The sequence below is a fragment of the Pteropus alecto genome, unplaced genomic scaffold (assembly GCF_000325575.1).
Source record: "Pteropus alecto unplaced genomic scaffold, ASM32557v1 scaffold696, whole genome shotgun sequence".
NCBI classification, from domain to species: Eukaryota; Metazoa; Chordata; class Mammalia; order Chiroptera; family Pteropodidae; genus Pteropus; species Pteropus alecto.
Genome location: NW_006438072.1, coordinates 37,662 through 64,338, shown reverse-complemented (window position 1 = coordinate 64,338; position 26,677 = coordinate 37,662). Strand labels below are relative to the sequence as shown.

The 26,677-nt window shown below is 34.2% G+C and overlaps 1 pseudogene; it reads left to right on the top strand.

The window, feature by feature from the left end:
* Nucleotides 1-23,638, top strand: part of LOC102892188 — a 44,656-nt pseudogene extending 21,018 nt beyond the window's left edge.
* The last annotated feature ends 3,039 nt before the right edge of the window (nucleotides 23,639-26,677 follow it).

The window sequence follows — 26,677 nt, the reverse complement described above, 5'->3', positions numbered from 1 at the left end:
TGTTGCATTTTAATAATTCTAGTTTTTAATTTACAGAATTTTATTTGCTTCATTTTGAAGTCTTATTTTTTTTCATAGTGTTCATTCAGACTGTTATTGTCTCAATTCATGGAGTTCGAATTCTACTATTTGTAGAGTCCACCATCTATCCCTCTGGACAACTGATTCTAAGTGTATATCTTAATATTCTCATTATGAGACCTCATAAAGTGGGGCTAATTTTCTTCAGTGAGAATCTTTTTTTTTTTTTTTTTCCTGGAGAGTCGGAGAATTTCTCTAGATTTATTTTTCATTGGCATCTTCCTGGTATCCAAGAGAATCACTAGCTCAGGATCAACTTTCATGATGATTTCTCTTCATGGAGGTCTCAGTTCATATGGAAATTCAAGCCCAAGGGAGACACAGGTTTATTATTTTGAATTCTCATGGAAAACATTCAATTCAAAATCCAGGTAATGAGAAGTGAGCTTTCTGCCCATCTCCCAATGCTGAACGGTACACATGTCCATCTGCAGATGGGAATTTGTGTACAGGGAGGGCTGACTTAAGTTACATATGGACTCGCCACTGTACAATGAGCCCTGCCCCTAAGCCCTCAGCCTGTTCAAGGATCAATTGTATTTTTTTTCCTAGCCCACACTTTTACTGAGGGTATAATCCTTTGAGGGCACCAACCTCATATAGGTTCAGACTTAGTTCTCTGTGCTACATTGGCCCCGTAAATGTTCTTCTGTACTCATGTAATGTCTCACATCAAGCACTAAAACCCACAACAAACAGATCTCAAATCAACCCCTACTCTCCCCAGTCACCTGCAAGGTCATTGCTAAGGTCAGCTCATTTGCTCATCCTCTGGTGTTCATTAATCTTCTTGTTTTGACACATAGGGATTTCTCTTCTGAGACCAATTGTACTTTCGATGTATATGTACTTTTGTTATATTTTATTGTTGTTTTGGAGGGGAGAGTTTCAGCTTTAATACACTGATTCTCCAGAAGACCAAAATATTATCGTTATTATCAGATGAAAAGTAATCATTCAAATTTCCATTTAAAAGTGAATCATTCATTAGTGGTGAAAACATCTGTAAAGTGAAGCTGTTCAAAAGAATATTAACTTATCACTGCAAAGTGACAAAGCAACTTGCACAAATGTTTCTATAATACGTTATAAAATTGTGCAAGCAGTTACATAATAAATGTTTCGGTGAGTAGAACTAAGACAAATTCTGAGTTATACTTTATATGGGCCTACATCATTGAGTATTTCAACAGCAAGTATTAATGTTATGATAATAGGCAAAGGCATGTAAGTTAAAAAGCATATAAAACTGTTCCCCTGAGCATATCCAGATACGCAAAATGTTAGTCCTATTTTTATTCCTTGCCCCTGATTACACATAATTAGATAAAAGAAAGAGGAACAAGGAAGAAACTGCCATTTTAATTTCAGTTTATTGGAGTGGTCAAAAGAGCTGCAGCATGGGTAATCTGCAGTTTCAGCAGCAGCACAGAACAGCTCAATTTGAAAAGCAAGGACTCATTAGTTTAATGCAAGCCCAAGCTGTGATCCCCACAGAGCCCCTGTAAGGCAAGGCTTTGGCATCTATAACTCCAATCGAGAATTTAAACTCTAATGCGAGAACTTATTTTAAACGCTCCTCATTGAACTAGCAAAGTTTAGCTATTTAAACATACTACTCAATATTTATCTTCCCAATTGAAAGTAACATCTCCTGTTAGATGTCCTGATAATATATTATTTCCACTGCTATGGCACTTAGCACTTTGTGCATTTCAGGGAAATTCTAATTCCTGTGTTTCCACCCCTTCTGTTAAATAACACTGCTTAAGGATAGTGACCTTGACTTGTTTATCTTTGAATAACCAAGAGTGACTCCAAATAAATAATCGTTGAATTACAAGTGGTCCTCATTCATTCATTTATTTTATGTCAATTGTGTGCTTATTATGCAGCAATCACATTTCTATGGGTCAGTGAAAGAACCATGAACAGAACAGGCCAAAAGCCCTGCTGTAATGGAGCTTACATTCTACTGCGGTGAGAGAGACAAAAATTAGTAAAATGTGTTAGATTAGAAGGTAATAAATGCTGTGGAAAAAAAGAAGTGTGGTGAGAAATGTAGGAGGAGTTGGGGGACCAGGTGTAATTTTAAATAGTGTGAGCAGGGCTTCCTGAAGAAGGCAGGGAAGGGTGAGCCATCTGAATATCTGGAGAAAGCACATTCAAGGAAGAGGGAAGGGCAGAGGAAAAGCCCTGAGGTAGGAGCAGGTCTGCTAGTCCAGAATCGTGAGAGCAGGTCTGCTAGGCCAGAATCAGTAAGAAGCCCAGTGTAGGTGGAGCAGAGAAATCAGGAGCCAGAAGAGGGAGATGAGATGAGGGCAGAGGCATGACCAAGAACATGTCACGTACCTTGAGAACTAGTTAAGGACTTGGACATTTGCTTTATCCTAAGATCAACTAAAGTCATTGCATTGTCATCTATCGTGGAGTTCAGAGTGGGACATGGCATTTCGAGCAGAGGAATGACTAACTTGTTTTGTATTTTACAGAATCGGACTGTCAGACATGTTGAGGGGAGACTGTAGGGTGAAGGACAAAAGGGAGACTCATGTGAAGGCTATTCCATTAATGTAGGAGAGTGATGGTGGTGGCATGGACCAGGGATGTAGCAATCAAAGTGGTAAGAAATCATTAGCTTCTGGATGTATTTGTAAGTTAAAGGCAATAGAATTTACTGACAATTGGATAGTGTAAAAGTTGTGAGAAATACAATTTAATAGATAAACTTTTCCACTTCTGAGTTGGAAAGAGAGGGATAAGGAGAAAAGAGAGATAGAGAGATAATCTAGTATTAGCCATTTTTAATCTGCAGAAAATTATTTAAGTTTTTGGAAAGAAAACAGACATTTGTGACTGCCTATACGCACCAGAAAATATTTAAGAATTTCATCTAAGTTAAAGATTTTAATACTTAGATCAAGTTTCTAAGGTAGGTGCTGTTATTATTTTCACTTTACAGATAAGGAAGCAGACACAAAGAGGTTAAGTCACCTACTTGCAATCCCACAGCTGGAACTTCGCACAGCCAGGATTCAAACCTAAACGCTCACCTCCAGAACCTGTACACTCTAATGGCTTTAGATGATATCTGATACTGTTTCTTTCACTTAAATTATATAATTTTATTGAAATCTTTTATAAATTCAGTTTACGATAGCCATGCACACACGCACGCACGCACACAAAAACACACACACACGCAAACAAAGATATACTGATGCCATCTAGTGGCGGTGCTAATCTCAGTATAGAGTGGAATACCTACAGAGATGTTTACTATTTGTATACAAAGTAAATAAAGTTGTAATAAATATTTGGGAGGGACAGTGACCAAAGAAATATGACTATAGATTAAATAAAAGACATTTGCAATGCCCAAGTAACCTTCAACTTGAACATTTCCTTTATCCTTTAAATGTCAGTAAATTAGGGGTTTTCTCCTCCACATTCGCTCATTCAGTCGTTTAATCTTTCACTTGTTTCGACATTTAACTCTATATTATACTTTATATTCTGCACATTTTGTGTACTCAGCACTGTGCTTCAGTTAAATGATGAATTTAGAGAAATTTATGAGAGAGTTCATGTCCTGATAGACTTTTGGGGAAAATAAATGTGAATAATATGGTCATTAAAATCTAGTGTAATAAATGTGAAGACAGAGCAGTGCTGGCAACGGAATAATCAACTTCACTTAGAATTAAAGAAAGTCTCATAAAAGAAATGATAATTCTAATGTTTCTACCTTTCCATCAACTGCCAAGTACCATTGATCTGTTTGCATTTAAACCTTTAGAGTACTGCCATTAAATTTGAATGTCCATAAATGTCACATTCACCACCTATGTGTTATGTTCATCACCTTGCTGATATAGGACTAGTAGCTTTCTATGGCCTATAGGATAACTTTAAAATCCAGGTTCCATCACTTGATGAATTATATGGAACTTGCTACTTAAACTCTATGTGCCACAGTTTTCTCATCTATATGTGATGATTATAATTCTTAAGTCATAAAGTTTTTATAATGAATTGTTGCAGTTATTCCAATATTCTGAATTCTGTCCAACAGATAGTAAACAGTTCATATTAGTAGTTAATATAATCATCACACTCTTCTTCCTGACCTATTGAATTTCCATTATTAGCGCCTCTCCACTCTGAACTAGAAGGGGCATAGCAATACTTGACATCCAAATTCTCTTTTAAAGCATTTAGGTTTTAAATCAATTCAATGTTTATTTAGAGGTAGCTTATCCCTTTCATATGCACATTCTACTCTATCCAGACCAGAGCCTCTCCATCCTTAAATATTCTCATCAATATTGCCTATATCTTTACCTGATTAAATCCCACCTCTTCTTCCAAGGCTTAGCTCATGTCTACACTTTCCATGAACTCTCATTTTATTGATATCATCTTTTTTAATGAATTTCTATAATTCTATGAGTCTCAGTACACTGCCCATAAGATCCTTTATTTTTGCCTTTAATACAATACTAGATCATAGCTTTAAGTGTGTATATACTGGTTTTTTTTCACTTCAGTGATGTTCACTTGGATTAAAAGAATCCCACCTCCAAAATGGATATTATAATATTAAACTCATATAAACAACTTTACAAACTCTTCCTTGCTCCTAGAATTTCCACATGGCCCCCATCCCCAGCCCTATTAAAGAACCATTACTTCATGGCACCGATATTAATGTTGGTTTTATAATCTTTCTGAGGTATACTAGTATGGGAAAAAATGCTAAAAGCTACTAAATTGAAGACATCTGATTCCTTTCAATAGCTTTTTCAAAATATTTTACATGAGAGAATCCATTACGAAATGTTTTGTATCTTAGATTTTAAAACAACAAAGTAACTAACTGAAAATTATGTAAGGAAATAATTCTAAGGGCACAAGTCTTTTCCTGCACAAGAGACATCACATTTTTGGAAATTTAGAAGGGGTAGACAATAAAGTTAAAATAGCTAATATTAATTAAGATCCCTATCTCTGTGATGAATAGTGAGAGAATCATTTCAAGAAGCCATAATAACTTGGTGAATTAACAAAACATAGGCTTACAGTTCCGTTGTCACCAAACACCGCCCTGGTTCCCGAGTTCCCACAGGAGCAAAGGTCCACAATCATCACACAGTTCTGTTCTGTAAGTCTGACTTAATATCAGTTTTCTCCCTGGTGGGTCTTTCAGTCTCTTCAGAGTGATTTACTCACACCACAGATGCAAACACACAGACACAGGATTACCCTCGACCCTACACTTGTCTTTTACCCACTGACTTGCCTTCTTGAATGGCGTACGGGTCATTCCACAAATACATAAACAACGGGATACGTACAGGTATCTGTACATGCTTGATAGACAGCGTGAAACAGACTTCTGACCGAAGAGCAGGAGACAAGGGGACGCCGCACGAGGTAGCCAAGTGTTTCTCATAACAGGAATCACCTGCGGTCCTTCAGTCCCGCGAGATCCGCATCCACCCGGAAGAGTGAGTTGACGCACCTGCGCTGCAGGTCAGGCCTGATTCCGCCGTTCTCTGAGCGGCTTTTGATACTCAGGGCATCTCAGTGCGTCCACTCCCGGCCCCTCCACACAGCAAAAAGTCAAACAAACAAACAAACAAACTCAATATTGCCGCACTCTCTTCTCTTCATATTACATATTATCATATATATATATATATATGATAATATACACACAGAGAGAGGGACAGAGGGGGAGAAAGAGGGAGAGAGGGAGAAAAGGATAGAGGGAGAGAGGGAAATTTTAAGCCATTAGCTCAGGGTGTTGTACAAACTGGCAATCTCAAAATCTGTATGGTTTGGGCAGTCTGGAGACTCAGTGGGGAGCCACAGTTCAGCCCCAAAGGTGGTCTGCAGGCAGAATTCTCTCTTCTTGAGAAGAGGTCAGTCTGTTTCTATTAAGACTTTCAACTTACTGAATGAGGCCGATCCACATTATGGAAGATAATCTGCTTTACTCAAAGTCTACTGATTCAAATGTTAATCTCATCTAAAAATACCTTACAGAAATATCTAGAATAATGTTTGACCAAATAGCTGGATACCATGGCCTAGTCACGTGGACACATAAAATGAACCATCACAAATGGCTTCTCTATCTCCTATCATAATGTTGCTTGTTCTTTCTTGTCTAAATATGTTACACTTCCCTAATCATATAAATCCATTTTAATCTCTCATCTGAATTATTTTAACCCTCTTGTGCTACTGCTTTAGGATCTTATGTGAAAAAATTTGAAACTGAAAGCCTTAGAAACTATATTAGCTCACATTTTTATCTGAGTTTGTGGAAGATAATCTTGAAAACGGAGAATCTATGTCGTATTTCTCCCACACTTACCACCACATCTGGGAAACAGTATTAAATAAAAAACCTGTTGAGTAACTGCAAGCCGTCATTCAAAAATCATTTATTGAGCTTCTGTGTACATGAGAATATAAACCCTACAAGCTCTTATGTTCATATCTGTTTTATTTCTTGCTATAGCTTCAGTACCTAGAAGAGTGCCTAGCTCATAATAGCACCTTAACAACTATTTGGTAAAGGAATTAGAAAAAGTCAATGGCAAATAATGACAGAATTAAATAGAACATAAGCTCCATAAAAGAGGAGATTTTATGCTTCTTTTTTATATTCCAAGTACCTGACATAACTCTGGACATAATTGCTCATTAAGTGAATTGCATTGACCCTAGCAAAAATTCAATAGATTCTCTGTATTACCAATTTACCACCATGTGGATAAATGCTTTTATTTGCTGAAAGAGAAAATCACTGTATGGGAAAGGTGCTGTCAGATTCTACTAATCAAAATAAAAATTATAACTATTTTGTTTTTATTCTATTAAAGCTTATTATGCCTTACTAAGATCTTTCAGTTGAATTCTATTATTGAACCACCTCAGATCTAAAATATTGCATATTTTAAAGTAAAACTGAATATACTCTATACATTTTAACAAGAAATGATAAATTTTAAACATTTTTTAGATAACTTCGTAACTCTACAAGAGATAAATTTAACATATATGTTTTAAAATATCCACTCTACACTAATAAAATAAAAGTCAGAATAAGATTATTATCAATTTCACACTTTTATATCTGTCTCTCAAAGACAAAAAATCTCTATAAGTGTTTAACTTTCAATATTTAAATGAATGTATTAATGTGGCTATTTGAAGAAAGTACTAAGATTACTTAGATTATTTACACAAGATTTTTGGAAATAATAAAACCAGGAAACCCATGCTAAGAAAGACTGATATAAAATAAATAAAATAAAATGCATATTTATTTAAGGACTAATGTTTCATTAATTCTACACAAGAAAACTAAGAACTTCTAAAAACTAAATGTTTTTAGGTTATACTTTTTATTTATTTTTGTAATGAGGTCAAAAAGGATTGGGGTTGAAGAGGGAAAGACTATTGTTCCATATTCGTATGGTAGAGTGTCCATGTAGATGATATAACATCTCATGGAAAGATGTGATTACCTCAGTCATTTTTCAAACTCTCAAGTCCATCATCTCATGTAATCCATGGATATATGTGTGAATCAAAACCAGACTTGTTATTATGTGAAATGAGATGGAAAAGGACATTTTACTAGAAGCCTTTCTGCAATTATTCCATTTATCTTGTAAAATTGGTAACTGATATAATAATAAAAGTATTGACTTTTTCCTTCATAGGACCTGATTGGTGACCTGAAGGAGAAGCTCTCAGATCGCTTCACAGATGTTATGGTTGGCCTCATGTACCCACCGCCATCTTATGATGCTCACGAACTCCGGCATGCCATGAAGGTAGTGGACTGATCCAAAAATATACCTGTAACAGGTACAGGCCAATATTTTGGTAGAGAGGGAACTGTCCTGTGGTTGCTACCTGTGATCAGGGAGGAGGAGGGAATATCTGAGAAGAGATGAAATAACGGAGATGCTGTGGCCAGGGGAAGAGACCCTGTTAGAAAGAGGGGGACTCTGGAGCCCAGAGGTTGGGATTAGCCTAGTTGTCTTGTACAAACTCAGACTCACTGGACCAGTTAAGCTACCAAAAGAAAAATGTAAATAAGCTTCGGGGGCTGTTAAGATTTGTCTCTCTTTGGTATGTATTCGTGTATGAAGGGAAAATGTTATGTCATGAACCTCTTTAAATTATTTGTAAAATTAAGTAAAAATAGGATAGTGAGTCAGATAAACTCTAGATGACATCTTTATTTGGATATTTTTGTGGCCTTAAATTAGTCCTTTACAAAAAGTATTGCTCAAATGTATCAAAATTTTACTTCTGAAGAATTAGAACCATTCTTCCTCACAGGAAAGTCATTTCTATGAAATAAATTGACTACAGATTTGTTAGAGATTTTGTTGGCTAGGGATGCGGGACAAAAGCCTTTTACATCTTTTCAAATGTTGTTATTAAACACCTGCAGAACTGTTGAAATCCTTCCAATACGATGCCTGCCAATGACCAGATTACCACAATCTGTGAACAATGCGTGACAGGAAAGAGGAAAGGAGAAAAAAATTTAGGGAACCTGGATTTTGATCATCATATATTTGCAGATCAGAATAGGCATTGTATAAAATTCACATGAGTTTCAATTAATAGTTTTATTTTTAAGTTGTATATGTCAATTCCTACCTCTTGCAAAATTATGCGACTAAAAACTGCAAGAAGGAAGTCATAGGTTACTGTTTAGATGAAACTGGAATATTTTATAAAATATCTCATAGAATGGTAAGGATTATTGAAATTTTCCAGAAAAAGATGTGTTGTCTTTAAAATCACTAACAGGAAAGAAAATATGCATATGGCTGTAACAGACAATAGAAAGTATCCAGTCCAAATGTTTAGGCAAATGGTACAAATTCCACATCTAATGAGATACAAGATGAGGTCCCTGAAACATTATTGAGAAACTAGAAGACTCAGGTTGTATTTTCAGCTTTCCAAAGAACTGATTTCCTAGCAGCAAAAAAAAAAAAAAATCATTTTCATGAGCATTGTTTAAACATCTTTTTTCCACATTGTTTAGAAATGCCTATGCTGTTTTACTCTAAATGAAAGAACAGAGTTTTGGATAATATTATCTTTCTCAGGATCAAACAGCTGGTAAATAGTAACACCAGCAATAAATTAGGACTATTTTGATTCCAAATATACTTAGTTTTGCCTCTGCCACCTGTCAGAATTCCAGGAATGCTGTATCCATTTATACTACATAAGGTGCACTATTATTCCCAATACAAATACCCTCGTAGTTCTCTCTTGCTCTGTCTTTCCAGGGAGCAGGCACCGAAGAGAACTGCCTCAGTGACATATTAGCTTCAAGAACAAATGGAGAAATTTTCCAGATGCAAGAAGCCTACTGTTTGTGTATGGAAATATACATATGTACATATATTTTACACACATATAAATTTCATATTTTTCAAGTAACACAAAAACATTCCAGTTTATGTATTTTAAGGAATTGTCTAAGATACTCTTATATTTGAAATATCACTTACTCAAGACTAATTAACTCACTAAGAAAATTGATGATTAGGGTATTAAAAATGAAAGTTTCCCAGACAATCAATTAAGCAAATTTTCTAAGAAAATAATTACAAGTTTCCATGAGGTGAACTTTTACATTAAGATAGGCAAATGCTCAGCACAAGGGTTCGGGGAGCATTATACCTCTTACCCAGGAGAGACCAGGTATGCAGACAAAATAAAGCGAAGCACAATAAGCAATCAGCGGGTTCTAAAATATGGGTAATGACTTCAGGTCACATAAATTTCATAATCACTGTAATCTACCTCAAAATCAGATTCTTACACATTTTAAAAGTGGAAAGGCTATTTTCATTTGCAAAAAGGTATAATGCCTTATGTTCCATGCCATCATGTATAATGTGATATTGAATGTCAAGAAAGTGTTTCAGACAGTCAGCTATATTGCATTTGAACAAAAACAAGACTTTCCCAAAGGGAATGGCGTAAGAACCTTCACTTAAAATATTAAAATGAGACAAAGCACTTGGGAAAAGCTCTGGGCTGAGCAGTACTCTATGGTAATAGAATGTATAATTCTGAATTTTGGGAATTAGAGAATGTGGAATGACTCCTAATGTGGTTTTTCAACTTTGGAATAAAGAAAATTGTTTTAAAGAAAATAGACACATGACTACATTTCTGTTAGGTGTCAGATTTCTTTGGTGAACTATTTATTGGCTTCATCTGAGTAGAAGGTAGTAAAAGACAAAGAAATGTCAACAGATTGATTTTATTACCTGTATTTTCCAGTCACGATTGGAGAAGTAGCATTAGTTATTCAAAGCACATTGATATATGGTTCTGTAATAAGTCATACCTTTAACATGGATGTTTTCTTATTCAGAATACAGCAGCAAACTTCAAGAGGACATTTACTCAGAGACCTCAGGACACTTCAGAGATTCTCTTGTGAACTTGGTCCAGGTAAGATACACCAATTTCCCACCTAAAATAGATATGTTTCATTTTCAAAAAACAGGACAGAAAACTTCAGTTTATTCTATTTTAGCAGTAAATTCTATAAAATAACACTTACTAGATATTAGCTAAATTCAAGGCACTATAATAGAAACATGAGCTGGGTATAGAGACAAACAAATATGAATAATATACCATTTCTATTTTGCTATCTTCCTCGTCTGGGGTAGATTTACATGTCCAACCAAACACAGGAGATGTGGTTTCCTTTAATGTGTTTAGTGAGATTAAAAACTTCATACTGCACTTTACATATATTTTGTATGATTTAACTAAAGAATGGATAAATATGTTAGCCAGATTGGAACAAAAGTCCTTATTAGTTTGTGTGTGTGTGTGTGTGTGTGTGTGTGTGTGTGTGTGTGTGTGTGTTCGCGCACGCATGCACGCACCCCAGTCATTGTCAGTGTAGAATTAGGAATAAAGAGATACAAAAGAAAGCACTGCTGAGGAAGCCAGGTGTTAAGTGCCCTACATCGACGGGAGTAGTAATTTGTGCTGATTGGAGTCCTACAAATAGTTCAGTTAAAAAAAGTGTCAGAGTATCAAGCAAATCCACTGACTTTTCAATTAAATTAAAACTTTCGAATTTTAAAAACAAAATCAAGAATTTGCTTGATTGTGTTTGGTTTCGATTTGTTTTGATTTGGATTTGCATGATTTGGCTGCATAGTTCATAAACTGCTCATATCACCAATCTCAATTTATGAAGTCCTATTCTGCGGATTCTAATCTCTAGGATTATAACATCGGTTTATCATTCCAACTATTAGATTAGTGCCACTTACGTGACTATCAAAAAATAACAACATAGGAGCAGATAGTTTGGTTCCTTACAATCCAACTTGAGATTCTGTGTAAATCATAGAAATATGCTTATTCTAATTTGTACGAAGTTAAAGTCATTATAAGAAAAATTTTTAATAAAATTATTATTTAAAAATAATCTCGGCCTATTAATTGAATATTTTCTAACTTAAATGTCATAAGATTAATTTTAATTAAAACATTCTCTCAACTTAGAAGGGTCATTATTTTTTAATTATCAAGTAATGATACTACGTAATATAAATTAAAACAACACTTTCCAGTCAGAAATTCATGTTGATGTACATACTGCTCTGAATAGAGGAGTAAAGCTAACAGTCCCATTGTAAATCCATGAGCTGCATTCTACTATCATACAAGTTTTTATTTTTTTAACAGCCAAGCAGAAATTGATTTTAATTATTGAATAAAAATATGTTGTCTAGTAGGGGGAAAAAGTGTGTTTCATTAGGACTACTTTGCATTCTATCAATTCAGCTTCTCCTTCGGCCAAATTCTGCTTCTCTTCTCTCACTCTCATAGGTGTTGATCCCAAGGACATTCTATAATAAACAAGATGCCTGCTGATCTGCATCACAGTCAGCTTCCCAGGGAACCCAGCTCTCTCTATGCCTTCCTTGTAGAGATGGGGAACTGAAGTCCAGAGAAGTTTAATGGCTTGCCCAGCAATGCATATCTACTGAATGAGAGGGCTAATATGAAAACATCTAATGACGCCGTCCTTCCACTGTTCAGTTTAATTACTCCTACCTCCAACCCTGTTTGATTCCATTCCAGTTCTACTTCTATTTGGTAAAACCTCAATGACTGATACACAAACAACCTCTTAGAATCTTAGAATAGGTCGAGCTATAAGCCACCTAAAAGTAACTGACATCTAAGAATCAGGATCACAGTGTATTTTCAGAAAGCAAGCATTCTTGTATTTCAGGAAAAGAAACACACTTCTGAAAATTAAACATGAGAGAAAATAAATCAAAAGGGGGAAAAAAATCAATGAACAATGTTTTCTCTTGATGTGCTAGGACAATCAATCTTGTTCATAATTGCAGTTCCTTTTTTTCTGCAATTAAACAATAGTGATTTATTATTGATAGAGTATATGAGTATGTGTTTGTATTAATAGTATTATCTGCATAGACACATATTTTAAAATAACATGCAACAATTGATTTTATCACTAGGTTTTACCTAATTTGTATTACGACTTAACAGGATAAAGTATAACTTCTTAAATTGCATTTCTAGAGGTCGAATCTTAAGTAAGTGTTCGTGTATGTTTATTCTTAACATAGCTTTCCAGGGTAGTAAAATTTTCCTTTCAACATAGAATATCAAAAATGAGGGTAAATAGAGACCTAGATTTTATCAGAAGCCAAGGAAAATTAATAAGGGTTACTTAAAGGTTATATAAAGTTTCACACTATATTTCCCTTAAAATTTAAAACACAACTTGCATATTTAAAATAATACATATTTCAGAAATTACTTCACTCATAGTAGAAAATGGAAGTAAAAAACTTTTGAAAGGATGTGTCTTAGTATAATCTCCCTTAATAATAGTCTTTTCGAAAATTAAAAGTCCTATATAATTCATACCTCTTAGTAAAATGTATAATTTATCTTAAACTTTGAAATATTTTGAAGATTCCTCATTGACTCTTGACTTCTACACAAATGGCTCTCAGGAGTTTAAAACTCCTGATTTAGGATTTAGATCAGTAAATTTAGAAGATTAGAAAAAGATATAAAGTGAAACAGGAAATTGGAAAAGTTCATCACTTCTGACCACTGTCTGTGGCATATGTCACTTTAGAAAGAATCTGTCTAAATATTTTACTAAAAGGAAATAGAATTCCTTCCTAAAGGGTTGTGAAATTGAGAGCTGAGGAGTTCCAACTAGACAACTGAGGAGTGCTGCAGGGTAACCAAATCTCTTCCACCCTCTCACTGGGATTATTATTCTCTCTGTCCCTGTCTGTCTGTCTATTATCTATCTATCATCTATCTATCTAGATTTATAGATATATAGATAGCCTCTGTAATAGGGGAAGGTGTGTGTGTGTGTGTGTGTGTGTGTGTGTGTACGTATATATATACGTATGTATATGTGTATATATGTACACACATACACACACGCATATGTTTTTCTTGGCTATGTTATAAGTCAGTTTTATGTCCTTGAATTTATCATTTAACTTTCTTGTGATTCAGATTAGAGGTTTATTCCGTAATTAAGGTATGTGAACTCATTCTTTTCTCAATGCCCTCCCCATACAAATATTCTAAAATTCTTCAGTTGTCTTAATTACATTCTCTACCTCCCTCTGCATGGTCACTTTCAGAATCAAAAGAGACTGTCCATGGCTTTCATCTTTTTCACATCGCAGATATTAAGGCACACCTCTTTTTGTGAATTGATAGAGACTGAGGGAATTAGAGCACTGGAGACTGCAGGTATTCATGAAATGGTAAGTGGTGAAAATTACTGTCATATTTTCTGGGAGAGAAGATCTTTCACTTAATCTATATTTTCCTACAGGACTATTTCTAATAAGGAAACAACTCAGCCAGAACACATTCTTCTCAAAAACTAATACCAATCATTACTCTGGCTCACAACATTTCCTGTGTGCTTTTATTAAACTAGATTTACAAGAGATCTAATTATCTGTCAAATAGTGAAAAATTAGTCACTTAGAGATTAATTAATCAATATGTGCAAATCACACTGGAGTTGATAAACGTTTTCACAGAGAGAGAGAATGGAAACTACTCACCTGGATGCTTACTCCTCATCTTGGCTATCAGGATTCTCCTAGGACAGTGAGGCCTCTGGGGATGTTATTGCCAACGGCTTTGGGGTCACCCGTAGTCAACTTACCTGCTCCAAATGTTTTCAGCTGGATTTTAATTCCCTTTATTTCTTCCTTTCACATTTTTATTTTGCCAATTCCGTACTCATTTTATACCATTTCTCGGACATGTACATCAATTACACACACTTTGAAACTATCTTAAGCTTTTTTTAATGACAAAATCAGGATGACTCTACCTTGGTTGAAAAGCCAAATCACAAACTTATTCACATTCTTTTAATTTACCAGTCTGCTTTAAGTGCACTTGGCAGTTAACGAAGAAATAAACGGATGGGTACCATTTCAAGTCCAAAATCTTATCTTTCAAAAAAATTTTCAGATCCACAGAACTGCAGAAAATTCTTAAATGTTTCTCACAAACTTTACAAGGATACATATATACTTAGCTCTATAGTTTGATTGGAAATCACTAAGAAAATGTGAATGATTTAAATAAAGCCACATGCATAGTTAAGATTAACAAGGGAAGGATTGTAGATACAGACAAGAACAGAATCAAAAGTTGAGTACTACGACTTTCCAGTATTAAGAGATAGAAGAGTAAAAGGGGGAACCAATGCACAGGATTGAGAAGGACTAACCAATGAAGTAGAAAGAAAGAAAAGTGCAAGATGGAAGCCCAGTGACGAAGGTATAGTGAGGGAGAGAGAGATTGCTTTGAATCCTACTGATAAGTCAAATAAGGTGAAGACTAAGAATTACTGTGATAAGTTTATGTTATTATATAAATGGCACATGTCCATAGAATGTATAGCATATTAATCGCTTTTAGTAATTTCTTGCTTTGTGTAAATTAAAACCATAAGAGAGTGACTACAGGAGATTGTCTGAAAATAATGAGTTCTTTTGGCTAAGAGTACAGTAACCAAATCTCAGAGATAGAAATAGGACTGAAATCAAATAATCATCTTTTTCTAACAATCGAAGTTTGGGTAATTGACTTAATATCTGTAAGCCCATTTAGTTTTTTATCTTTAAGGAGAAAAATATATACCTCAGCACTTCCATAATTTGAAAATCAAATACCACCGTAATCCTACCACTCAATAAAATTATGTTCACTCTAAACGTTGTCTTCTATTATATATATAAAGCTCATATATATATAAAGCATATATATATATAGATACATAAATAGACTACATAAATAGACTTTAAAAATAAGAATTGCATGTGTGCATTCTTAGTCCTACCTGACATTTTAAGGAAATGAAATGAAGCAAAATAAATACATCTGATAGACATATCAATTTCCCCTTATCTCTCCAAATTTAGATGATTTAAATGTGGATTATTTATCTCTATAATGGATCTATATTTATCTATATCTATATCACCTATATCTATCTATATCTATGTCTATGTCTATATCTATATGTATGTGTATGTATGTATGTATGTATCTATCTATCTATCTATCTATCTATCTGTCTATCTATCTATCTATCTATCTATAATATATATCTCCTACCCTCTAGATATTGTCCCAAAGAAAAGGTTAACTGTCTGATCACATATCTCTCCTACTTCTTTCTCCCCTTTTGTCCTTACAATCCTTAGAGACCAGAGCGTCTTGCCTTGGCTAGCCCTCCTTCCCACCTTCCATCCTGTTTGAAATAGACATTCCTTAGGTCAATTTGGCCACACCTAACCTTTATATAATAAATAGATGGGGTAAAACAAATTTATAAAATATGATCACTCACAAAATTGGGATTTTATGATTATTTTATTGTTGCTAATACCCTATTTTATAATTCATAGACTGAATATTAACTCATTTTTTTCTCTCTGGACTTTTACTCTTAACAATGTTAAATCCCATCTTACCACCCACAGCCAGGCAGTGGATGCCTTTTTTGATAGGGGAAAAGATACTGCACAGGGATTTGGAAAAGTGGAAAATGTTTCAACATCTTTGAAATATTACCACTACTACTAAATAAATACAAAAAGAACTCACATTAAAAAATATATTTTATAAAGCATTCAATAACTGGACTATCCAACTCTAAATAATGTTTGAACTCTCTTAGGAATTACCAGTGTGTTTGGTGGTTCACAGATTTTTGTCCCAATAATTCTATACAGGTTGTCAATTAAGAACAATTACAAAGGGAAACCTGTGCTATTTTACAAGGAGCCAGAGAGGAAGGATATACAGACCCCGCTATGGCTGCTCAGAGAGCTGTTAACTAGAACCAGCTCTCAAAATGACTCTAAAGAACCTTAGTTAAAGTGGTCTGGAGCCATTGTGGCACTAGTGCCTGTGTGTATGACGTTTCAGGTCCTGTGGGAAGCCGGTCAGCAAAAGATGGAACACAAAACCATGCTACAAATGATCCTAGGCAAGAAGAGTTATCAACAGCTGTGGCTGGGTAGTTATTAATCAGGTTTCTTTGGGGATACTTAACTAATTATATAATAAAAAACAAGCACCTATAGGGCTGGGGGAATGTTACATAGAGGAAAGCTCGTTATCTCAAAGGTACTAATTTTGAATTATGTTGGTACAGACATCCCTCAGCTAATGACATTGCTAAGGAATAAAGTTTCCCTATAAGTTTATCTTTTCTAATAACTGAATTATATAGCCTTTAAATACTGAACCTTTTAAAACTATCTCTGTTTTGGATGGAGAATTTACTCAAATATATTAGCTATTTCCTATTAGGCGTGTTATATGTTTCCTCGAAAAGATTACAGTAAACATAGCTTGATCAGTGCATAATGGGGCAAAGTCATTATTACTGACATCACAATTGATGGGAAACTGCCTTGTTGGTCTTAGAGGTGCACTCATATTAATCTGTACTGTGACTGTCTCCAACTGCTGCACTTTTCTGTTTCTCTTATTTAATTTTTTTTCCTGCATATATAAAAAAAATTAAAGATAATCTACTTCAACCCAACCCCACCCCTATGCTTTATTTACCTTCACCATGTACAACAATTTAATCAATATTTGTATTTTAGATTTATAATATTTACAAAATTTCCATTGAATTATATCAATTCGTTAAAGTTTTTCAGGAATCTAAAAATGTTTCTGGGCAAGACATAGTAGATGCCATTAATGAATGTTATGATGGATACTTTCAAGAGCTTCTAGTTGCAATAGGTAAGTAATGGTTTATTTGGTGTACACCTGACCTTTTAGTGCACAACAAATGCTGACTGGCTCTAAAGAGGCATGGGTAAGCTCTTGATTGAGTCGCTCTCCCCTGAGTGTAATTACTTAGAAAGGATATTAATTAGACTGAACACAAGTACTGATCCAACGCACTAACCTGGCAACCTGATAACTTCAGTGAACTAACACCCTTCCCCGAAAGCTGGTTCAACTTGCGTACCAGAAAACATTGAGTTCTCAGATGCTCTCTCTTGGGTAATTGGGATCTCACACCTTTAAATTTATTTTATATATACTGACTTCCATTCCCTTGTTAAAGAGCAGATAAATGCTAGTGACATAGATTCCTTTTCTCCATGAGAAAAAGAAGTTTTTTGTTTTGTTTTGTTTTGTTTTTTGTCACCTTCTCTACTAAATTTGCCTTTAGGAATAAGTCTTACTATAAAAAAGATTTAAGTTGTTACTTTAGTAGTGATTGCTGCGGGCTATTGTGGAGAGGTATGCCTTCTATATCTTCCTAAGTAAGAAAGGTATCCCTCTATAAAAGGGAAAACAGTAGGAGCTATTCATAAAAACTACTACTGAACTACCCATGTTTTACCTTGTGCTGTGCTCTGACTTGACAGTACACATCACAGGGAGTGCAAATGAGGGGTTATTGTGAAATATCTCCATAATAGGATCATATCAAATAATCACTTAGATATTTGCTGAATAAATGAATATTATGACTTTTCCATTCCTAGAATGACATAAACCTACATGGGAGTGGGAGCTGAGAGATAACAGAATTTTTATAATTTATTTTGTAAAGGAGTTTTGAGGTAGGATTTCATAAAAAGGATTTAGTGGGTTCTATGAAATCTCTAAAAAAGTATACAAAATATGAATATCTGTATATTTATTCTGAGAATGAAGTGCATATATTTTGGCAAATTCTCTTTCCTGTACAGACGACTGCCACAAACAAAGCAGTGGGCACGAGAGAGGAGAGAGTGGACATCAGAAATCCCAGAAAACAATTGAACTGATTTGTTCATTCATTCAGTAAACATTGAGTATTTACTATTCTGGTTATTGATTTAGGTACTGCAGATGGGACAGTAAAACAACAATAACAAAAGCAACAACAAAAGTCCCTGTCCTTTTATATGAGACATTTATATTCTAGCAGCAACTCAGGAGTGCTTACAGGGTCCACAGTTATAAAGTGAAAGATGAAGACATGGTCTCACAATCTAAAATAATCACTTGAACTATAGAGAAAACATTGTTATAATGATTTTATTTTTGCCTAGAAGTATAGCTTTGCATATATTACTCATTCATTCATTAATTTATTTACTTATTTAAATAAACACTATTGAATGTCTGTAATCACCAAATGACTTTCATCAAGGATTAGGCTCTAGGCTGTTCTAATGCTGTAGTGGTTTAGGTAGATGACTTATAACACTGGGACAGACCTGTTATGGTTCATTTAATTTCTCTTAAGAGACCTCAGAATTACTCACAAGCCTACAAAAAACTAAAACTAGTGTTTGGGAAGATGAACCATGAGACCATATCACATTGAATCCTACAATAATAAAAATCCATAATAGTGGTGATAATCTGGGTCTTTTGAAGCTCTTTTTAAATTTTTAGTTAAGGAGGACATATTTTTCTTCATTAGGATATATGAAGGAACTAAGAGAGTAACAAAAGGTAGAGATAAATAAAAATCTGAATGAATCATTATAATAATTGTTGCTTTATATTTTTATGTATGTTATGGTTTCACCACTATTCTAAAGGTTGAAATTTAATACAATGAGGGAATCTCATATAGAACTCACAAAGTATCACTCTTCCAGGATTGTAACAGAAAAAAAAGCATTTTCATTGTTTCTCAAATTTTAAAGAAAATGTATTTTGTCACTCTTAAACATTCTTCTTTTCTCTATGATTTTTTCCAGTTCTCTGTGTGCGAGATGAGTCAGCCTATTTTGCTTATAGACTGTATTGTGCAATCCATGTAAGTATGGCTCATATATATTAAAAATTTCTCCAGAAATCATGTCTACCCTCTCAAAGAGCTAGCGTTAATTCCATTATTTAAATACTGATTTTCATTTTTGCACTCATATGCAAATATATTCATTTAAGGAAAAATATGCTCAAATATTATACACCAAAATGAGACCCATCACATAAAAATAATGCTCTGCTTTCTGTATCAAATCAAGGTACCTAAGAAGTATGATTCCTTGGGGCCTATCTCCCCCATGTGCTTTAGTGTTTCTTAGCAACTGAAGGAACCAGTAAATCCAAATTCTTTTGTATCTTGCCAAATACTCTCACCTCATACCTATGCAAGTACAGAACATATGGTATCAAACAGAAAATGTCAAAACATTACAAACTCTCCGTAGGAAATTTTGATGTTCCTGAAGTTTTAAAACACAAAATAATGTCAGTGGTTTTAAATATAAGGTGTTATTTTTTAAATAACACTTTAAAAAAGATAGACAACAATAAACTCTAAGCTAAATTTGTAATCAAATCAGAATGTTTTTCATAATTTAGTGTGATTGCCTATCTTACATACTTTGTTACATTCATTCTTAAAGAAACTAACACTTAAATGCCTAAGACAATTCACAACTTATCCATAGCATACATGAAATATATTTAGAAAAAGAAGAGATCTGATACAAATCATTAAGTATGTCATAGTCTTGAAAACTCACTGAAAAATGTTAAAAACAATTCCCTAGTGCAGAAATTTTAATTGTCAGTGTTTTATCCTCAAAATTTTTTACAGACGAACATTGTAAAGTAGCCAGCATACTGTAATAGTATGCAACCATCAAGAATATTTCTGTTATATATCTGTGTAAAGAGTATTTTTTATTTATGTACAAGAACCTATGCATCCTCAGTACACAGGAGGAAGATCAATGCTCATTGTCCTCCGTTTCTCTTTTATTCTATTTCCAAGCAGGAAAAGTTGATTTGATCAGAAAATTATCTAAAACAGTGTGTTGGTCAGTGCTATTGGCTGCCTTCAGCCGTTTCCTTCTCCCATGCGGAATAAAGCTCCCCTCGTGGGTGGCCTCAGGAAAAAGGTCACAACAATTGCTCTGATTCGTCATACCCCAAAGGGTCTAGTTATTCTAGTAATAAGTAAACACTATATCCCTGCTGTGTGTGTTGCAAAGCAAAAAGGAAGGTGTGTGTACTCACAAATGGTTTGCAGGTAAAGAGGAAGATCGTATATTCGAGTATTCAAACTTTTGATATATGAGGCCATTAAATGTAAAATCTCGGTCAAAGCTATTTCACCACTCCTAATCAAAGAAAACCTCTGTGTTTTCCTCCAGTAGACTCTTAGCGAATGATATGCAACTTAAATATGGAGACTTGGGTAGATCGTTCATTTTAATCACCTCAAATAATGAAAAGCTTGTTAGTGGGTCTGCACCTAAAACATTTAGCTATCAAATGCTTTCTGGCCACTAGATGTCACAATTACTCCATTTGAAAAAAATTTGAACTTTATTCGTAAAGCAGCATCCTTTCTGGAGCTAATACACGGAAATTGTTTTCGTATTTTTTAGTATTTGAGTTTAAATCAGCAAATATTTCAAGTACCTGGAATTTGTATTTTTACACTTTTTAATAATAAACAGGCAATACAGCAAAAATGTAATTGTTGTCTAAGACATATCGATATTCATCTGACAGAGTTCAAAATCCCTCCTACTCCCCTTCCCTGCCCCCGCCACTAAGAATTTTTATGGAAAGGGAGCAACTAATTGTAGAATCAAGGTGAAACGATAAGGGCCAGCATCAAGACAGTGACACCGGAAATAGAGGTTACAGAGTATTTAAGAAGTAAAATAGGTAGAATACTTCATTGTACTACACAGTGAAAGAAAGGAAGACAGAGGTGACTCTGAGAATCTGACAGGCCCTCCCCAGATGGTGAGGCCAGTGTTTGAGGGATACAGGACTACAGCAAATTGCTATGTAGAAAAGGTGATGAATCTGTTTTAAACAGATCAACTGTAAGGTACTGTTTTCTCATCCCCCCTGTCCACTTTCTATATCTTTTAGGACTGTAGTTTCCATAACAAAACCTTAATCAGGATCCTAATTGCCAGCGTGAAATTAACCTGATGACCATAGGGAAACAAAGAGAGATACAAAGAGAGATACGGAAAATCCCAATTTCATGATATCGAAGTAAAGCTCTCACACATGATTTATTTTGAGCCATAGTTTTTCCTTTTTGAAACTGAAATAAGACATTTAATTTAAATAACTTCATGTTAGAATTTAAATATTAAATGTTCTGAAGGGGATGATCTACTTCACACAACCTTTAGTGCATCAACAGTGCTGAGGAAACACCCTCACATCAGTGACAGAACTTACTCCTCTTTCATGTGTTTTAAGCAAAAATCGTTGACATAGTCACGTCAAACATTCATCCCCTACTTGTGTAATTGTGCTTTATGAGCTAGATTCTCAAGTAGAATCAGCATTGAAAAAAATACATTTTGTAAGAAGACCACATTAATTGTGAAGAGGCGTCTTAGACCACTGTGGTTGTCTCTCATGTTTTCATGGATGGCAGGGTAGACGGTCAAATCCCATAAATTGTAATTTAGAGAAACTTAACATTATGATAGTTATGTAAAATTCTATATAACCCTATCCCTTTAGCCCTTGAAGGGCAAAGAACAGTGATTCATAAATAACTAAGCCCGTTTCATTATTCTGACATGTCTAAACTTTACCCTGGATTTTGATAAAACCTAGCAAAGCATTATCAAAATATATAGAACCATCTATGAAATATTTGATCCCTTTTACAAGAAAATTATAAAGAATTTCAAGATGGCACCAGCAGAACATTTAACCAGGCACAGGGCCCTGAAAATATAACAACTTCTATTTTGCACATACCTATGCTGTTATCTTGCTCACATTGTTTTCCAATGAAATTTTTAATTGCATAAATAGCTTTTTAGTTCATTGAAAGGGTGGTTCAGAGGCAACTCGACAACCCAAAGTCAAAGAGACCACAAAAACTTCAGAATCCTAAACTTTTGGCGATGATAAACATTTCTCTTTGAGCAATGCATGTCATTACTCTAACTGAATGAATACACTAATTCTAATACATTTACTGCAAATAATCACAGCCTCCTCAAAGTCTACTAACATTTACATAGTAAGGCAACTTTACTATGTGGATTTAAAGCAATAAATTATAATTACATGGCTTTGAATAAGAGAACATTAATATGATAGTTGAGTTTTAACAAAGTTTTTAGAATTCCATTTATTTATTACTATCATTGTTTTAAAAAAAAAAACTTGGAAACTATGGAAGACCATGAAAAGAAGATAAAAATTACCCTAATTACCACAGATAACCAGTAATAAAATTTGTTGTAGGTGCTTTCTCTCTTTTTAAAAATATATCTATACATTAATATGCTTTACTACGTAAAGGAATTTTTTATTGTATAAGTTGGAAAGCACATAAACTACCCTGCATTATTATATGTTGCTTTTTAACTTTTCACTATTATACATAATATTATGGTATTTTTTTTTAGTATAAATCTTTGTGCTCATTAATAATTGATAACTATTTCCTTAGGATATATTTATTAAAGTAAAATTACTACACTAATGAACATAAATATTTTTATGTCTTTTTAAGTCATATTGCCAATTTGCCCTCCAGTCACTACAGTGATTTATAGCAATATTAGGACACCTCTTTCTGAAGTTATGGAGAAGACTTAATTCTACTGTAATTTATTCTTCTTATAAATACACATTAGAGTTCGATCGACTTTATACAAACCACATTCTATTGGCTATAACCACGGTATTATTTTTTAATAACTATCACTAAAAATAGTTCTTGGGACACATTAAATCTTTAGATGAAAAAGTAAATAATTTTGGAAAAGCTAATGACCCATAAATATTTCATCTGTAGTTCAGAGGAATTACGGTTCTTTTTAGAAATACTATGACATTTTATTTCAAATAAATTTTTTTTCAGAATTTTGTTTCACAGCACTACGAGAAAGCTCTGCTTGCTATCTGTGCTGGGGATGCTGATGACTACTAAATCAAGGTCAAGATCTGGAGGACTGGCCACTCCTCTTTACACATGTCAAAATAGAGATTTTGTCATATATTTGCATTGTTAGTGGCATTATAACAAAACTATAGAATATTTCTTCTATCTTGAAAATTTTTCTAAAGCAAAGAAAACTCTATTGACAAATCCAATGAGACTGAATTTTCATTTACTATCTAAATCAACAATTAAATTGTGTATAATGGAATAAAAAAATTATTGCATTGAATTAAAATTTATTTAAATGTGAACTATCAACTCCCTCTAACAAGAGATTGCTTATGGCTGTCTTTAGCATACTTCAGGAGACGAACAAAAACAATGCACGGCCATCCTCCATAGAAGAATTTTCAACAAGACTCTTGCACAAATGAAATAAAGCTAAAGTGAACATCCAAGGCCAACTTTAAAAGAAAATAAAGGTATAGAACAGCAAAATGTAGTCAAATACATGCCTCGTGCGGCAGCCCCTTTCCCATATTCGTCAGTGAGTAGTCTGGTTCACGCTGCCTATCAAGCATGTACAGATACCTGTACGTATCCTGTTGTTTATGTATTTGTGGAATGACCCGTACGCCATTCAAGAAGGCAAGTCAGTGGGTAAAAGACAAGTGTAGGGTCGAGGGTAATCCTGTGTCTGTGTGTTTGCATCTGTGGTGTGAGTAAATCACTCTGAAGAGACTGAAAGACCCACCAGGGGAGAAAACTGATATTAAGTCAGACTTACAGAACAGAACTGTGTGATGATTGTGGACCTTTGCTCCTGTGGGAACTCGGGAACCAGGGCGGTGTTTGGTGACAACGGAACTGTAAGCCTATGTTTTGTTAATTCACCAAGTTATTATGGCTTCTTGAAATGATTCTCTCACTATTCATCACAGAGATAGGGATCTTAATTAATATTAGCTATTTTAACTTTATTGTCTACCCCTTCTAAATTTCCAAAAATGTGATGTCTCTTGTGCAGGAAAAGACTTGTGCCCTTAGAATTATTTCCTTACATAATTTTCAGTTAGTTACTTTGTTGTTTTAAAATCTAAGATACAAAACATTTCGTAATGGATTCTCTCATGTAAAATATTTTGAAAAAGCTATTGAAAGGAATCAGATGTCTTCAATTTAGTAGCTTTTAGCATTTTTTCCCATACTAGTATACCTCAGAAAGATTATAAAACCAACATTAATATCGGTGCCATGAAGTAATGGTTCTTTAATAGGGCTGGGGATGGGGGCCATGTGGAAATTCTAGGAGCAAGGAAGAGTTTGTAAAGTTGTTTATATGAGTTTAATATTATAATATCCATTTTGGAGGTGGGATTCTTTTAATCCAAGTGAACATCACTGAAGTGAAAAAAAACCAGTATATACACACTTAAAGCTATGATCTAGTATTGTATTAAAGGCAAAAATAAAGGATCTTATGGGCAGTGTACTGAGACTCATAGAATTATAGAAATTCATTAAAAAGAGATGATATCAATAAAATGAGAGTTCATGGAAAGAGTAGACATGAGCTAAGCCTTGAAAGAAGAGGTGGAATTAAATTAGATACAGACGCTGGCAATATCAACAATATTTAAGGATGGAGAAGGCTCTGGTCTGGGTAGAGTAGAATGTGCATATGAAAGGGATAAGCTAGCTCTGAATAAACATTGAATGGATTTGAAATCTAAATGTTTTAAAAGAGACTTTGGATGTCAAGTATTGCTATGTGCCTTCTAGTTCTGAGTGGAGAGGCCCTGATAATAGAAATTCAAACAGGTGAGGGAGAAGAGTGTGATGGTTATAGTAACCACTAATATTTATTGTTTACTATCTGTCGGACAGAATTCAGAGTATTAGAATAACTAACAATTCATTACAACAACCTCATGAATTAGGAACTATAATCATCACACTACATATAGATGAGAAAAATGTGGCACTTAGAGTTTAAGTAGCAAGTTCCATATAATTCAACAAGTAGATGGAGCCTGGATTTTAATTTAACTGTTTTAACTGTCTTTTATATGTTATCATGTAGGTCATAGAAAGCCACTAGTTCTATATCAGCAAGGTGCTGAGCATAACACATAGGTGGTGAATGTGGCATTTATGGACATTCAAATTTAATGGCAGTAAAGGTTTAAATGCAAAATGATCAATAAAGGTACTTGGCAGTTGATGGAAAGGTAGAAACATTAGAATTATCATCTCTTCTGTGAGGCTTCCTCTAATTCTAAATGAAGTTGAATATTTCGTTGCCATCACTGCTCTATCTTCACATGTATTACATTTTATTTTAATGACTATTATTCACATTTATTTTCCCCAAAAGTCTATCAGGACATGAACTTTCTCATAAATTTCTCTAAATTCATCATTTAACTGAAGCACAGCGCTGAGTACACAAAATGTGCAGAATATAAAGTGAAAAAAATAAACGAATGAATGAGCAAATACAGAAAGAGAAAACCCCTAATTTACTAACAGTTAAAGGGTAAAGGAAATGTTCAAACTGAAGATTACTTGGGCATTGAAAATATCTTCTATTTAATCTTTAGTCATATTTCTCTGGTCACAGTCCCTCCCAAATATTTATTACATCTTTATTTACTTTGTATACAAATACTGAACATCTCTGTAAATATTCCACAATAGACTGAGATTAGCACCGACACCAGATGACGCCAGTATATATTTGTTTTGTAATAGTGCGTGTGTGTGTGCGCGCGTGCACATCGCTATAGTAAACCGAATTTATAAAATATTTCAATAAAATTATATAATTTAAGTGAAAGAAACAGTATCAGATATCATCTAAAGCCATTAGAGTGTACAGGTTCTGGAGGTGAGCGTTTAGGTTTGAATCCTAGCTATGCGAAGTTCCAGCTGTAAGATTGCAAGTAGGAGACTAAATCTCTTTGCGTCTGCTTCCCTACCTATAAAGTGGAAATAATAAGTACCTACCTAAGAGGCTTGATCTAAATATAAAATATTTAACTTAAGTGAAATTCTTACAATATTTTCGGATGCGTATAGGCACTC